General features: G+C 42.7%; 1 pseudogene; it reads left to right on the top strand.

Annotated features, from left to right (window-relative positions):
• Positions 1 to 17,995, top strand: part of LOC124622802 — a 60,086-nt pseudogene extending 42,091 nt beyond the window's left edge.
• Positions 17,996 to 18,475: the final 480 nt, after the last annotated feature.

The following is an 18,475-nucleotide window of genomic DNA, read 5'->3' as shown; positions in this document are numbered from 1 at the left end:
TACAAATTGAATAACATCGGGAACAGGCTACAACCCTGTCTCACTCCCTTCCCCAGCACTGCTTCCCATTCATGCCCCTCGACTTATAACTGCCATCTGGTTTACAAATTGTGAATAGCCTTTCGCTCCCTGTATTTTACCCCTGCCACCTTCATAATTTGAAAGAGAGTGTTCCAGACAACTATGTCAAAAGATTCCTCTAAGTCTGCAAATGCTATAAACGTAGGTGTGCCTTTCCTTAATCTATTTTCTAAGATAAGTCGTAGGGTCAGTATTGCCTCACGTGTTCCAACATTTCTACGGAATCTAGACTGATCTTCCTCGAGGCCGGCTTCTACCAGTTTTTCCATTCGTCTGTAAAGAATTCATGTTAGTTAAACTGATAGTTCGGTAATTTTCACATCTGTCAACACCTGCGTGCTTTGGGATTGGAATTATTATATTCTTCTTGAAGTCTGGGGGTATTTCGCCTGTCTCGTACATCTTGCTCAGGCTGGCTCTCCCAAGGCTCTCCCAAGGCTATCAGTAGCTCTAATGGAATGTTGTCTACTCCCGGGGCCTTGTTTCGACTGCTCTGTCAAACTCTTCATGCAGTATGATATCTCCCACTTCATCTTCGTCTACATACTCTTCCATTTCCATAATATTGTCCTCAAGTACATCGCCCTTGTATAGACTCTCTGTATACTCCTTCCACCTTTCTGCTTTCCCTTCTTTGCTTAGAACTGGGTTTCCACCTGAGCTCTTGATATTCATACAAGTGGTACTCTGTTCTCCAAAGGTCTCTTTAATTTTCCTGTAGGCAGTATCTATCTTACCCCTAGTGAGATAAGCCTCTACATCCTTACATTTGTCCTCTAGCCATTCTGGCTTAGCCATTCTGCACTTCCTGTCGATCTCATTTTTGAGACGTTCGTATTCCTTTTTGCCTGCTTCATTTACCGTATTTTTAAATTTTCTCGTTTCGTCAATTAAATTCAATATTTCTTCTGTTACCCAAGGCTTTCTATTAGCCCTAGTCTTTTTACCTACTTTATCCTCTGCTGCCTTCACTACTTCATTCCTCAAAGCGACCCATTCTTCTTCTATTGTATTTCTTTTCCCCATTCCTGTCAATTGTTCCCTTATGCTCTCCCTGAAACTCTGTACAACCTATAACTATGTTTATCATTTCTTTTACAGCCTTTGCTGTATTAATTATTGTAATTGCCTTCACATGACTTACGCGTAATGGAAAACAGTGATTGATACGAGAATACCGTGATCAAAACCAAACTACAGTCACATGAAATGCTAGGACAAAGGATCTTGATCTCTCTCAACCGCTCGTGAAGCTAATTCATTATAAACGTTCCAGATGATTCATGGAGATTTGTGGTTTATGTGCAATTAATTCGGTTTCCCGTTTTATCGATCTAGAGCTCTTTTTGTGCATGTGCTCCTGTTTCGGTATCTTGACAAATGCTACATGGAATTGACTGTACCTTCAGCTCTTTCAGTTGAATTAAATGACTGCAACTACAGCGCACGATTGCTATGTGTATGTATTATCCATAGCAGTGTCTCTCTTTCACTAGAAGAGTTTGACTTTAGTCCAGCACGCGCAACGAAGAGTCCCTCAGATTGTGCACTTGTTCTTGTGTCTTTAGATAGGTATGAGCCAATGTATTCCGCGGATAATATGCAGCCTTACTAGTAGAACGAATACTTACATGCATGGCTAATTTGCGGGTATTTCGTAAAAATAAATTTAATAATATTAGAAATTCAGTCTCTTGTCTGATAATCACACTTCCATCATGCAATATAACAGTGCCCATATAAAGTTAATATACAGTTTAAACAGTTTTTCTCAATTTCTCACAAATCTTTAGGCGTGAACTTTGAACAAAGAAAGTCACAAAGATAAGGTATGAGAAATCACATGATTTCATACATTCGATACATAGCTGGCACACGTATGAATGCTGGTGGCAGTCTTTACAACATGACACGATTTCTTACCAGTCATCGACTGACTATTTTGGTGTGGCGGTTGGTCTTACGAACCGTATAAGAACACCGTTATAAACATATGGTGATTTTCGAAACTACAATTTGGTTTTAAAAACGACTTGGTTAGAGATTAGTAATTTTAAAGGCCTATATGTTACGATAGTAACTTACCTTGCAATATTTGTATCAGTTTTGGAAAATACAAATATGATGGAACACTTTGCACATCGATGATGGGAACAACACATTTATGAGCACGGGCCGAGTTTTTATAACTATAATCACTGGCGCATATTGATGCAAATTCTTAATTAATGGCTTAATTAATTATTGTAACGCGTCATCTCTTTAGGAAAAAATAAGATAACAAAAGAACAGTGCTAAATTATGTAGCAATCTAACAGGTATTATGTTAGAAATGGTGAAAGTACGTTTGGGTGTACTGGAACTTTGATTACAAATATTTGTTAAGTTAATTAGTTTCACCCATATTGAAATACGATACTCAAAGTTCGGAATGCCATTCTTTCTAAGGTTCAAATGGTTCAAATGGCTCTGAGCACTATGGGACTCAACTGCTGTGGTCATAAGTCCCCTAGAACTTAGAACTACTTAAACCTAACTAACCTAAGGACAGCACACAACACCCAGCCATCACGAGGCAGAGAAAATCCCTGACCCCGCCGGGAATCGAACCCGGGAACCCGGGCGTGGGAAGCGAGAACGCTACCGCACGACCACGAGATGCGGGCAATTTCTAAGGAGTAGTTCGAATATGTCCAAATAGACTGAGTAGGTAATGAAAAGAAAAGTCTGAATAACAAATCTAAGTGAGTTGCAGCTTGAAACACTACAACAGATTTAAGTGCACATCGTTAAAGCATGGAAAAATAGAAAAAGTAAAATTATTAGTAGTGGTACAATACTTACATCCGGTACGATTCTAGCTTGGTCTGTTTCAACCTCAGTACCTCGTTTCCATTTATAACTTCCTCAAAAGACAAACCACAATCTTCTGATATCTGCATTTACATACAAACTACGATCGTGCGCCCATCCATCAAAAAGACTCGTCATAGCAGTACAGCAGAAAAAGATGTAGGCAGAAAGTGGCGAAGTGTAGGTAGTGACTGCTCTTCCGCTTTCTTGGAAATGAAGTGTCCTACAGGGCAGCAAACTGAATCTAGTAGCATTTAATCCTTTCTAAGAATATACTGATTGCTGGTCAGAAAGCGAATTCGACTTTTTGGTACTCACAGATCAATCCACAGCTACGATATTCAGATAAATATGTATATTAGTTCATTCACAATAGTGTAAGAAACAATTACAAGGTAGATTAAATCTGTGTGCCGGACCTAGACTCGAACCCGGGATCTTTGCCTTTCGCGGGCAAGTGCTCCACCATCCCCCAGGCTATGGCTAAGCCATGTCTCCGTAATATCCTCTCTTTCAGGAGTGCTAGTTCTGCAAGGTTCGCAGGAGGGCTTCTGTAAAGTTTGGAAGGTAGGAGACGAGATACTGGCAGAAGTAAAGCTGTGAGGACGGGGCGTGAGTCGTGCTTGGGTAGCTCAGTTGGTAGAGCACTTGCCCGTGAAAGGCAAAGGTCCTGATTTCGAGTCTCGGTCCGGCACACAGTTTTAATCTGCCAGGAAGTTTCATATCAGAGCACACTCCGCTGCAAAGTGAAAATCTCGTTCTAAATACGAGATACTCAAGAAACACTTTTTCAGATTTTTATACGAGTTTCGTGTGACTGCAGCAGGGGCGATAAAAAGATAGCAAATGAAATTAAGTCAGTAATTCAAGCACTTTCTTTGATTAAAATTTTACTTCTGTTGTCAAATATATGCAGCTTATCTGTAAAAAAAGGAGTAGATGCGTTGATTTACGTATTATCGTCCAGTAGGATCTACATTCAGGTAGAACTATGATAAATAACAACATTTCTGTTTCGTTGTTGCATGACTCATCTCGCAGTAAATTACACTATTTACACATTACTTTTCTCGAACAATTTTTGTGTAGAGCGTAATTTTGTATGGGCCATATTCCTAATATTCTATTTTCTATGGCAACTGCACGTACCTTTCTGTAGCTTATGAAAGACATCTGAGGCTGTCTTTCGGATAATGATCGTGGGACAGACCGACACACAGAAAGAATCTTCCTCTGGGTCTTAAAGTTTCAAACCTGTCTTATTCATTAAGAGGTATTGAGTACATTAGTCTCCACGGCCTTTACGAGTTCCACTTTATCCCTATCAGCTCGATTCATCTCCATCAGGTTTAAGATAGCCCGGTGATTGAGGCGAATGCTCAGGAAAAGCAGCGAACCTTTGAGTGCCAGCCTGTCACAAAGATCCATTACTAACAACGTATTTATTCCTTTTTTCCTCGCGTAACCGTTTGTGTTATCAGTATACGTTCGTTTACGTCTACTATAAGAGCGATGATAAAGAAATGTAATGCGTTAGATTCATAATGTCTTAAACCCACCTGTACTTTGGGAGAGGGAATGGCGTAGCCCCTTGGTAACTACAATCTTCTGAGGTGCTTGTTTTGTGGGGTAGTGCCCTCTAAAGCCTTACAGGAAGTCGGGTATAAGACGCAGTGTCAGTGTCGACAGGTGTGATAGAAAGTGCCAAGTCAAGGTTTTGGTGAAAATTCCGAGACATAGGACGCGTTCCTTGTACACGAGCGCATTGTTGCTAGGCTAGGAGCAACCATAGTGCAAGTGGACTGAGATTTCCCCTTAAGCATGTGACGAAATTTTCGTGGTCACCTATTAGACAGCAGTCATCACATTACAAAATACGTCATTAGTTTGAGGCGCAATATTCATTTGGTCTTAGTTTATAGTCTTTCATAATAATATCTAAACATTTTTCTGTTCTGAAACTGTTTAGAAAGTCAAGACTGAGATGGGAATCGACTCGTGCAAATTCGATGCCGGCGAGACTAGCTGGCTACCACAGCCTCCCGCGCTGAGAACCGAGGAGAAGAACCCGGTGCAGTACAACCCGGACTACTTGAAGACCGCCGCCCAGTTCGGGCCGATGGTAGAGGCTCGCGTCGGCCAACAAAGTCAACAGTTTCCGATCTACATCCGCATGCTCGACAAGGACAGCAGGTGGGGCTTCGACAACGGCCTGGCTTCGCTGGTGACGACGCTGCTGCAGATGAACATGGTGGGCTACCCCTTCGTCCTGCCAGACATGGTGGGCGGCAACGGCTACGGCAGCGAGGCGCCCACCAAGGAGCTCTTCATACGCTGGCTGCAGGCCACCGTCTTCATGCCGGCCATTCAGTTCTCCTACGCGCCCTGGGACTTTGACGGCGAGGTACGTAACTCTCTGTGGACTCTCTCTCTCTCTCTCTCTCTCTCTTTCTCTCTCTCTCTCTCCCTCTCCCTCTCTCTGTCACAGTTCACGATAATCGTTCTACATTACTTTCGACATACATTATGACGGAAGAAACTTGGTCAGAGCTGGAGGTAGATTTATTCTCCAGGAAATTTAACTGCAGTGTGTGTATTTTACTGAAAATAATTGCGTTATGTTTGCACAGTGGGCTCAAATCCTGCACAGGCAAAGTAGAAAAAGAGAGGCTGATGATAAATATCCGGTCACCCTTAAATAATGCGGAATTGACAACTATGTGTGGCCAGAGGCAGACATACCGGAACAAAGGCAGACGGGAAGTATTGTATAGTCATTATAGATGCAGTAAGAAGAGAACACCGCAGTGAATTCGAACGAAGGCTAATCATGGGATTTATATGGGTAACAAATCCCTCGAAGACAATTTTACCAACGAGCAAGGTGGCGCATTGGTTACCACACTGGACTCGCATTCTGTAGGACGACGGTTAAAACCTAGATTTTCCGTGACTTCTCTAAATTGCTACAGGAAAATGCTGAAATGAAAGGACACGGCCGATTTCCTTCCCCATCCTTGACGCAGTCCGAGCGTGTGCTCCGTCTCTAATGACGTCGAAGTCGACGGGACAAGAAACCAATCTTCCTTCCTTCCTTTCTGTTAATGACGTTACCATGAATTGGAGGCACAACCAAAGATAAACCGAGACCAGGCAATTCTCCTGTACTGGTGAACAGAAGTCTTCGAACATTGTCGAGGGTAGTTGTAAAACTGGTATGAAATCTGCAGGAGAAATCACTCTAAGGTTCCAGAGTGCTTCCAGCAGTCCAGCTAGCTCAGAAACTGTGCGTAGGGAGTACAATGGCGTACAATGGTTGAGCAACACTTAATAATCCGCACATTTTTGAAGTCAATGCTAAGGGACACTCTCATGAGACAGTGTGTCATTGCTACTATTTTAAGAAATATGCAAAAACCTTACTGTCGATATCTAAAGATGGTAACAGTAATTGCCGAAACCGGTTATCCGACAATAAAGGCTATCATTAGCGAACTTGGAAAAGAAGTTTATCTTCTCTAATAGACTTACTTAACTTGATGCAATCCTTTGGCATAGGATTACTTGAATATCTCAAGCATCGCTTGAGTTATACAATCACAAACACTTCTCTTGAAGTACTCTGTTGAGCATTTACAACAGTACATGTTCACCTGAGACGTGAGTAATATTGGACCTATGTTACGTTGCCATTTGTTACGTTATACATATAAAAAAATTATATATATATATATATATATATATATATATATATAATTTTCTGTTTTTAATTTATCAGCATGAATTTTTCTTTTGTTAGAGCATGATTCTTTCTCTCGGGGATATTATCTTTTCTTATCACTTTTACTTACATGCATAAGTAAATATGAAACTGGTTCTTGAAGGGCCGCTGTTAGTCATGTACCAACTTCAGTTTTTGAACGTGATGACTAAAATATAGTTGCCGTTAACTGAATTGAATGTAATTTTGTTAATTTCTATTTATTGATTGCAAAGCAAGGCTCGAGAGAATTTAGATTGTTGGCCTGGAGCGGCCAAGATAAAACTTACTGAACTCATGGAATCTGTATAATTTTAAAAAATGAACTTTAACGTAAATTAATTATGTGTTGCAATTTAGAAGGGTTCTTACAATGAAATCTCTCGCATTTGCAGTTACTGTTAACACTTCGAAAAATAAATTAATACTTCGGCGCGTAATGGCCGACCAGAGGCTGCATCGGAAGATGAGCTTCCTGCAGCACAAATTACTGAAAAAATGCTTATTAAAAATAATTAGCCACTGCGACCATTTGAGGTGACAACTATTACAAAGAAATTCATTTTTTGATAACAATAATTAGTTTATTTTATCAGAATACCGAATAACTTACATAAAATATGTGTAGCCGCTCAATGGCTGCCTTCCGTATCGCGAAACAAAACAATGTGTGTACCATAAAGTACGTCCTTCCTCCTAGGCTCTACAATCGCGTCTCCTTACGATCCTTTTTTATTTTCATAGATACGTTTTAAATAAAGATGCTACTTTTAAATTATCGCTGCAGTTGTTTCAAGAACATTAACTGTATCTTTTATACTAATTATATTCAAAAAATACGTTAACTACGGTTTACAACCGATAAAAATATCAATATTTATGTGACGTACCGTCACACCTAGTCGATGGTATTGACTGCCTCAGCTGGGCAGAGCACACCAAAGTTCTGCTTTATATTGACCTCCTTGTGAGGGCGCCTCAGTGCAGAGAGAGGATGCGTCTTCTTCAGCCTCTCCCATTCGTCGTTGCAATTAGCAGCGAGACATAGCTAATATCTTTGATATCGGTGTGGTACCGCAGTCTTTGGACGACACCGCTGATCTGTGGGTTGACGGAACATGCTCGTAGTTGTGAGAGGTCAGGTTCTGTCGACAACCCTTTATCACCCCGTGCTGGTACTATACGGCGAAGAACAGAATCTTGCGTGCTACCACTGTATTGCGCTCAATTGTATGCAGCCTGTTAGAATGTGAAGAGGAATTTTCGAAGAAGCTACGGCTGAAGTGGTCATTCTATTGTGCATACCGTCGGTGCAGTACACCTGAATGAATTAAAGCCAAAATTTACACACAAATACGGGATCTCATTAGTCACACTTGCAATTACGAGCGGATTCTGCTGCTACTCCCAATGCTTTCTTTTGCAATGTACCTAGTTAACTGTCATATGCCAGGGTACCTTTCTCTTACGCCTGATGGTGGTCCACCATCCCCTTGTTGGGACTTTAGGTCCTCCCACACTTTTAACACACATTTTGTTATACTGTTATGCCTGTTGTGCTACACACCACCTACACCCATATATTATTATTATTATTTTCGATTATTCCCTTTTGAGAGAGTGACTGAACTTGTGTAGTCATGATTTCCTCTTCTTTCTTCGTTCTTCCCAAATTCTGTTCATACGTTCACTGTGTTCTCTCTGGCGTTCTTCCGACCATCTTTTCCCCGTTCAGTTCTTCGTATGTTCTTCTTTAAGTGTGTTTCTGTATGATGTTTCTAAACCGTTCTATTTTGTTTATGTTGTCTTGTGTGATCCCCAGTTCTTTAATGTCTTCTTCTGCTTCAGTTATACACTTTGTCTTGTGTTTGCTCTTTTTTACTATCTCAAAGATTTGTCTTGTGACCCTGCTTTTGTTCATCCAGCTGATATGTCCGTAAAATTTCATCCTTCTCTTTCTAATGGTGTCTGTTATTGTTTCTATGTTTCTGTAAATCTCTCTAGTTGGCCTCTTCATCCAAATTCCTTCCCGTAACACTGGTCCATATATTTTCCACAGAATTTTTCTTTCTTGATTTTGAATCTCTCTGATCTTAGTATGACCATGAATCACTGTAGTTTCTGCATCATAAAGTGCTTCCGGTAGGACTACTGTGTAGTAATGCCTTAGTTTCGCATTAACAGAAATAGATTTCTTATTGTAGCGATTCCAAGTGAGCTTATATGCTTTCTGTAATCTGGAGATTCTATCTTTATTGGCTATTGAGTTGAGTCCTGATGGTTGGATTATATCTCACAGATATCTGAAGTGGGCAACTTGTGCCACTTTCTCGTACTGAGTAGTAATGGGGAGATTATCTACAGGTTTGTTTTCCATATACTGTGTTTTCTCGTAGGAGATTTGTAGCCCAGTTTACTGTGGGATTTCGTGTAGTTTTTCCAATGCTAGTTTGGCTTCCTCTCTATTGTTCGTTAGAATGGCAAGATCGTCCGCGAAAGCCAGACAGCCAGCCGATGTGAACAAGCGGTTCTAGGCGCTTCAGTTTGAAATCGCGCGACCGCTACGGTCGCAGGTTCGAATCCTGCCTCGGGCATGGATGTGTGTGACGTCCTTAGGTTAGTTAGGTTTAAGTAGTTCTAAGTTCTAGGGGACTGATGACCTCAGATGTTAAGTCCCATAGTGCTCAGAGCCATTTGAACCAAAGCCAGACACTTCACCCTCGTTCTCTGTTCTTTTTTAATTCCAAGCTAAGTTCCTTTTATTTCCTTTTCCCATGTCCTCACAATTTTTTCCAGAACCTTGTTAAACAGAAGGGGGTACATTCCATCTCCCTGGCGAACATCAGTACGGATATTAAATGCTTCTGATGTTTCTCTCATGAATTTAACTTTGGAGATTGTATCGGTTAATGCCTGTTGAATAACTTTGTTTCCCTGTCAATCCTGAACTCCTCTAAGGTGTGAAATAAGGTTAGTCTATCTTTTGAATCGTAACCCTTTTTAAAATCGAGAAAAGTTAGCACAGTATTCCTACATTTTTTTCATTACAAAATTGTTTTTAAGTTGCACATCTGTTCGATGCAAGATCGACCTTTGCGAAAGCCTGCCTTATACTCCCCTATTAACTGGTCCGCTTGTTCCTCCAGTCTGTTCAACAGGGCCTTTGAAAGAATTTTGTATATTGCAGGGAGCAGTGAAATTCACCTGTAATTATTTGGATCGGTTTTTGCACCTTTTTTGTTGAGAGGGTGAATTAATGCAGATTTCCACTCTGCAGGTATTTGTTCAGTTTCCCAAATATTTGATATAATTCTGTGGGTTGCTTGTGTGAGATTATTGTCATTTAATTTCCTTACTTCTGTTATGATTCCGTCTTCCCTGGAGACTTGTTGTTCTTCAAAGAATTTATTATTTTCTTTACCTCTTTAAGTGATGGTGGATTTGAATCGGGATTGGATGTGGGTTTTTCGAAATCTAGTTGTTCTGTCGGAGGCTCGCAGTTGAGAAGTGAGTGAAAATATTTAGCTAAAATTTGACAGTTCTTTTTAGGATTGATTTCCAGTGATCCATCGGACCGGCGAAAGCACAGATTAGGTGGTTGATACCCTGTTAGGTTTTCTTTGAAATTTTTTTAAAAATGTCTGGTGTAGTTTTTGATAAAGAACAGAGAGACTGTTAGGCATCTCTCAGTTGAATAGGTGTCGAAGTCTCTGACAGGTAGATTTTTAAAGTGCTCAACGAAGGTTTGTGCATGGCACTGAGGGTGTTGCTGAGCAGGTGTCATAGACGGACCCTCTACCGTTTTATTCAAGGACATGTCAGCGTTCCACCTTTCTGTGATCACACTGAAGGATGGCGCGAACCACAAGGGCTGAAAAGCATGACAGGTCCGAAGCTATTCTACTGCATACTTGAAGCCACCACCATTCTCGAGTAAGTCATGCCTTTTACTTAATAGCTGTTATGACGGTCACGGACGTGATGTGAGAGAAAAATACACAAGTAGAGATTATGTTCATCTCACAGTTGCCTTTCCAGAGAAAGTAGTAGCACTTCAGCAAGAGAATACATCATATCACATTTATAGAGAGCATTTTAAGGGTCTTATAGAAGAGAATTGAATGCTTTTCAGACCAACTGTACTGTCCTAACAAAAGTGAAAGTGATATGTGAGGGAAAAGTAACTGATGAAAATAGGATCTATCACAGCTCGACAATTTCTTCAAGAGGACATAGCATTGTACCGTATGCATAGTTTGTATTCATGTTCCATTCAAGTGAAGAATTAGATCGTACAGAAATGTGAATCGCCCGAACTTCCTGTTTCTCACTAGAGTTTCCCTGAGAACTGTACTTATTCCTCCTCTGTGAAGTGTGGGTGAACGGGACAGCCAGTGCTGGGAGTGTTCGCTCTGTTGCAGACGGTGGGGCTGAGCCGGCAGCTGACGGCGTTGCACGCCCGCCACGCCCCCAGCATCATAGACCTGATGAAGAAGGCTGTGAGGGACGGCAGTCTAGTCAACCCCCCAGTCTGGTGGGTCGCCCCCACCGACGGAACGGCACTCGGCATAAACTCAGGTATGGCGAGAGAGTCTGTCTTTAAACTGTGTTGTGGCTCACTGCTACACTTTCCTATCTAGCATCCTTCCTGCGTCGACTAGACACTACCATACCTCTTGAGTCTGAAATGAAATGAGTAAATTTTAAGGTGCGACAGTATGATCCACAATTTTGAGGGAATTTTTGTTTCCTTTATTGTAGTTCGGCAACGACCTTGCCGCAGTGGCTACACCGGTTCCCGTGAGATCACCGAAGTTGAGCGCTGTTGGGCGTGGTCGGCACTTGGATGGGTGGGTGACCATCCAGGCCCCCATGCGCTATTGCCATTTTTCGGGGTGCGCTCAGCCTCGTGATGACAATTGACGAGCTACTCGACAGAACAGTAGCGGCTTCGGTCAAGAATACCATTATAACGACTGGGAGAGTGGTGTGCTGACCCCACGCCCCTCCTATCCGCATCCTCCACTGAGGATGACACGGCGGTCGGATGGTCCCGGTAGGCCACTCATGGCCTGAAGACGGAGTGCTTTTTTTTATTGTAGTTCAGTTCCCCATCTGGGGCTGGATGGCAGCAGCATAGGAGCTGCTCTTCAGCCGTAAGACATGAAGTATACAGGGTGAGTCACCTAACATTACCGCTGGATATATTTCGTACACCACATCAAATACTGACGAATCGATTCCACAGACCGAACGTGAGGAGAGGGCCTAGTGTAATTGGTTAATACAAACCATAAAAAAATTCAGGGAAGTATGTTTTTTAACACAAACCTACGTTTTTTTAAATGGAACTCCGTTAGTTTTGTTAGCACATCTGAACACATAAACAAATACGTAATCAGTGCCGTTTGTTGGATTGTAAAATGTTAATTACATCCGGAGATATTGTAACCTAAAGTTGACGCTTGAGTACCACTTCTCCGCTGTTCGATCGTGTGTATCGGAGAGCACCGAATTACGTAGGGATCCAAAGGGAACGGTGATGGACCTTAGGAACAGAAGAGACTGGAACAGCACATTACGTCCACATGCTAACACCTTTTTATTGGTCTTTTCCACTGACGCACATGTACATTACCATGAGGGGTGAGGTACACGTACACACGTGGTTTCCGTTTTCGATTACGGAGTGGAATAGAGTGTGTGCCGACATGTCAGGCCAATAGATGTTCAATGTGGTGGCCATCATTTCCAGCACACAATTGCAATCTCTGGCGTAATGAATGTCGTACACGCCGCAGTACATGTGGTGTAATGTCGCCGCAGACTGCCACAATACGTTGTTTCATATCCTCTGGGGTTGTAGGCACATCACGGTACACATTCTCCTTTAACGTACCCCAGAAGTCCAGAAGTCCAGAGCTGTAAGATCAGGAGAACGGGCTGGCCAATTTATGCGTCCTCCACGTCCTATGAAGCGCCCGTCGAACATCCTGTCAAGGGTCAGCCTAGTGTTAATTGCGAAATGTGCAGGTGCACCATCATGCTGATACCACATACGTCGACGCGTTTCCAGTGGGACATTTTCGAGCAACGTTGGCAGATCATTCTGTAGAAACGCGATATATGTTGCAGCTGTTTGCGCCCCTGCAATGAAGTGAGGACCAATGAGGTGGTCGCCAATGATTCCGCACCATACATTTACAGTCCACGGTCGCTGTCGCTCTACCTGTCTGAGCCAGCGAGGATTGTCCACGGACCAGTAATGCATGTTCCGTAGATTCACTGCCCCGTGATTTGTGAAACCTGCTTCATCGGTAAACAGGTAGAACTGCAACGCATTCTCTGTTAATGCCCGTCGACAGAATTGCACTCGATGATTAAAGTCATCACCATGTAATTGCTGATGTAGCGACACATGAAACGGGTGAAAGCGGTGACAATGCAGTATGCGCATGACACAACTTTGACTCAGTCCTCCGGCTCTCGCAATGTCCCGTGTACTCATGTGTGGGTTCATGGCAACAGCAGCCAACACACCAACTGCACCCGCTTCTCCTGTGACGGGCCTGTTACGGACCCGTTTGCGTGCTACGACCATACCTGTTGCATACAGTTGGAGGTAGGAAAACATACTTCCGTGCATTTTTGTATGGTTTGTATTAAACAATTACACTAGCCCCTCTCCTCACGTTCGGTCTGCATACACCCTGCAGGCTTCAGCTGCATTTCGTCGACACTCGCCATAGATGAGTATCATCTCCGCCTTTTCAGAGTTCGAATACACCATGGTCACAGTTCCTACAACACTACACTATCACAGACGTCTGGTAACACGGTGTACTACAGTTGGTCTGCGTGCGGAGACTAATGCAGAATAACAATAGCAGCAAGCGCTACATGCGGACACTGCGACAGCTAGACCAAACCACAACAGTGCACTACAGCCACACTCGTAAACACGGTCGTCATCGTAAACATGTCCCTGCAGATGCTGCTCGCCGACCGTGGCCCGTGTTTGTTACAACACGCAACTGAACGTCGGAGGTTTCAAGCGTCAACTTTAGGTTACAATATCTCCGGATGTAATTAACATTTTACAATGCAACAAACGGCACTGATTACGTATTTGTTTATATGTTCAGATGTGCTAACAAAACTAACGTGGTTCCATTTAAAAAAGCGTAGGTTTGTGTTAAAAAACATACTTCCGTGCATTTTTGTATGGTTTGTATTAAACAATTACACTAGCCCCTCTCCTCACGTTCGGTCTGTGGAATCGGTTCGTCAGTATTTGATGTGGTTTACGAAATGTATCCAGCGGTAACGTTAGGTGACTCACCCTGTATAACAGAAGACGTTTAAAACGACATAAAAGAGAAAAATATGGTGGTATATAGATAAAGAAGGGGGTAAGATATTGGAAGAGAGCATACAAAAAGGGGGGGGGAATGTAAAAATGGAGAAAAAATCCAAATAAGTAATTTACACACAAAAACACGCACTGTAAGGATTAAAAGAACACAAGGCGAAGTACGACCGGAGCATAAAAGTTGCGATTGGTGGCATAGCACAAAACGATCACGGACAGCAACACTATGTACAAGTCAGGCACACAATTAAAACCACAGTACTCGCCGTCACTGTAGAACGGCACTGAACACAACACTGACGTAGCACACTGATGATGAAGAACAAACTGGGAGAATCTGACAAGGGTAGGGATACGAGGGAGAAGGGAAGAAAGGGGAGGAGGGGGTGGTGCTAGTGGGGTGGGGGGAGAGGAGTGGAGATGTTTGAGGGAAATGAAAGAAACAAACATAGTGAATCTGCAGCGGTTTCTGATATATAGCTGTGTGGTAGTATTTCAAAAGGATACATGTTAATTATTTATATGAATCCATGGTGTGTTTTCTTTTGGATACGTCTGAATGGACAGACACCATGCCTTTGTATAACCGATTTGTCTCAGTGTGCAATGAATCCACCACATTCAATGCCGATGCACAACTACGTTCGACTTCCTGTGACAATCTAAAAGTAGCGAGCATGGAGGACATGCATGGGGACTGCTTATAGGTGACGCTGAGTGCGAATGTGGGTCGGCCGGGAGGTGTGCAGAGATAGTCCGCAATATAGTGACGAACACAGTGTCTGCATGGCACAGTGTTAACGCAATTGCTAGGAAGCAGGAGATCCCACATTCGAATACTGGTCTGGCACACATTTTCACTCGTCACAACTGATTACCGAGGAAGCTGACGTCAATAGTTCTTTCCCTTTCCTTTCTTCCCCTACTCCCTCAATTTACATAATATTTCAATTACTATTACATTGTTTGGTAAATTGTATTTCTCCTCATTACTCTAACTTTTGAACATGCTGCTTAAGCGTATTTTTGTGCCCTTGCAGACAAATACAGTGTTAGACTTGAGTTTCTCCTGGCGTATATCATTTTCAGATAACTTTCGGGAATGTAGCTGGATGACGTCGTCGACAATCGCCGAAATTTGGACAGGAGACCAACCTGTAATTTTCAAAGAACAGTTTCAACAGAAAAACGCTGTGCAAGGAAATTTCAGACTTCGGTTTGCAGAGAGATTCCGGAAAGTTAACATAAACACACACACACTGTAAACACTAGCGTCATTATACAAACTAAAGACAAGTCATTGAGTATGGTCAAAAGATCCAGTATTTACTATCTGATTCAACATATCGGTGCTGAGCCCAAGAAAAGAGTTGAGAGAAAGACTAAAATAAAGTTGCTCGTCGCTGGAGCGTATCAACAGTCGTAACACTTACTGCTCCTTGGTTGTATGGCCTTCCGAAAATCCACAAAGAATGAGTTCCTCTTCACTGATTCTGAGTAACATTGGTGCTCCGACATATCGTTTACCAAAACACTTTGCTAATCTGTTGAGCCCACAAGTTAGTCGGTGTGAGCATTACTTTAAGGATACGGCGGATTTCTAGCTTTGATTAGAAGCAATGCGTATGAAAGACTCTAGTATTCTATTTTGATGTGGACTCTCTCTTCACTCGTGTTCCTTTGTCATTCGTCACGATTCATAGAGGTAGGCTTAATGTTGAATTACTGAAGCAATTTCGACTTCTGTTGACTTTCACTTATTCTTTATTCAACGACCAGTACAATGAGCATACAAATGGAGTTACGATGGGAAGCCTTTTATTGAAAATTTGCTTATGACATACTTCGAGATACATGCCTTGGAATTAGCGGCTTTGAAAGCTGTGTGTGGGTTTTTTTTCAGATACGTATGCGATATTTTTGTTGTTTCGTCTCATGGTTGTGAGAATTTTAGTGATAATCTAGATCACCTGAATTCATTCCATGGCTTCCTTCTCTTTCTTGATGTGTTGGTCAGTAGGAAGGTTGACAGTGCGTTGACAAGCTGTTCACAAGATGCCTACTCACACTGACTACAGGCTCAGCATAAGGGGCCCTTATTACACTGGTTCGCAGAGCCCACATCATATCAGATCCTGAGAGTTCACCAATTGAGTCATCTTGAGATCACCTTTCGTTGGAATGGATATAGTGAAAGGCTGATCAGACGTGTGTTGCGCTATTGACCAACCGTGCACCAAGTGAGTGATTATAATACACCGATTTGTCACCGAAGTCTGTCTTATGCCTGCAGCATTTCTAGTAAGACTGGTCTTGTTTTGGGGAAATGTCAGTGAAATATGTTTTCCTACCTCCATCTAGAAATAGGATCCATTTAGGTTTCGTTAAGGGTGATCTTGCTCAAGGCACGTGTCTGTGCCATTTCCTGCAGTTCTGGCATGGACACTACTGGCCATTAAAATTGCTACACCATGAAGAAATGCAGATGATAAAAGAGTATTCATTGGACAAATATATTATACTAGACCTGACATGTGATTACATTTTCACGCAATTTGGGTGCATAGATCCTGAAAAATCAGTACCACCACCTCTGGCCGTAATAACTGCCTTGATACGCCTGGGCATTGAGTCAGAGCTTGGATGGCGTGTACAGGTACAGCTGCCCATGCAGCTTCAACACGATACCACAGTTCATTAAGAGTAGTGACTGGCGTATTGTGAGGAGCCAGTTGCTCGGCCCATCTGTTGACTCAGGGATCGAGACGTGGCTGCACGATCCGTTACAGCCATGCGGAAAAGATGCCTGACATCTCGACTGCTAGTGATACCAGGTCGCTGGGATCCAGCACGGCGTTCTGTATTATCCTCCTGAACCCACCGATTCCATATTCTGCTAACAGTCATTAGATCTCGACCAACGCGAGCAGCAATGTCGCGATACGATAAACCGCAATCGCGATAGGCTACAATCCGACCTTTATCAAAGTCGGAAACGTGATGGTACGCATTTCTCATCTTTACAGGAGGCATCACAACAACGTTTCACCAGGCAACGCCGGTCAACTGCTTTTTGTGCATGAGAAATCGGTTGGAGACTTTCCTAATGTCAGCATGTTGTAAGTGTCGCCACCGGCGCCAACCTTGTGTGAATGCTCTGAAAAGCTAATTATTTCCATATCACAGCATCTTCTTCCTGTCTGTTAAATTTCGCGTCTGTAGCACGTCATCTTCGTGGTGTGGCAATTTTAATGGCCAGTAGTGTATCATCGCACAAACTATTTTATTTCACCAACAATTTAAGTGGTACTTAGAGTAATATTTACTTAGGGTAATATTTGTATAATGTATACAGATTCTAGCTGAATTTTGTTCTGTTCACTCAAAACATTTTTCTGGCAGCACATGAAAAGCTGGATATCTACTGCCTCCACGCCTTGTGACTTACGTGGAAGTGATGAAGTAGGCAGAACACAGGAGGCGCTGTAACCAACCTCAAATTAAAGATGCAATTAGGACTCCAGCAAGAGAACATCAAAAATTGGATTTGAGAATACTGGACTGCATAGTTTGAGACACTGGACTGGTAAACGTGAAAGGAGACATATGTTATTTTGTTCCTTCACTATGTCAGACATTTCTACACCGCTCTTTTGGTGCTAAAGAGACGAGACTCTGCAAACATTTGTGACGTGTTCCGTGTTTTCCGTGCAGAGTTCCTGCTTGGAGAGGACCTGTTGGTGGCGCCGGTGCTGGAGGAGGGCGCCGTCAGCCGCGACATCTACCTGCCCAAGGGCATCTGGAGGGACGAGGCGGACCCAAAACACCCAGTCATAGACGGCCCCGTCTGGCTCACCAACTACTCGGCTCTACTCAGCGTCCCGCCTTACTTCACCCGACTCTCCGGTAGGCATGACTCACACTCTTAAGACCTTTACCTCACGTGAGAAATACCGATTCTTATGAATTGCAACAACATTGCTACAACATTCCTCATAAACTCATTCCGTTTTTCAGATTACCCTGATCTCCCTGTCAATGGAGGATCCTCACAGCTTCGACTGATCATTTCTGCAACAGCTTGTAGTTGGATCACCAGTACTGTAGTTTTCTACATTTGTTTGACTACGTTTCACCTCCTATTTCAAAAAAATGGTTCAAATGGCTCTGAGCACTATGTGACTTAACATCTATGGTCATCAGTCCCCTAGAACTTAGAACTACTTAAACCTAACTAACCTAAGGACAGCACACAACACCCAGCCATCACGAGGCAGAGAAAATCCCTGACCCCGCCGGGAATCGAACCCGGGAACCCGGGCGTGGGAAGCGAGAACGCCACCGCACGACCACGAGATGCGGGCTCACCTCCTATTTACATAATTCTCTTGTCAGTCTCATTCAATAAT

Source organism: Schistocerca americana, chromosome 7 (genome assembly GCF_021461395.2).
Source record: "Schistocerca americana isolate TAMUIC-IGC-003095 chromosome 7, iqSchAmer2.1, whole genome shotgun sequence".
NCBI lineage: Eukaryota > Metazoa > Arthropoda > Insecta > Orthoptera > Acrididae > Schistocerca > Schistocerca americana.
This window is presented reverse-complemented; position numbering and strand designations above follow the sequence as displayed.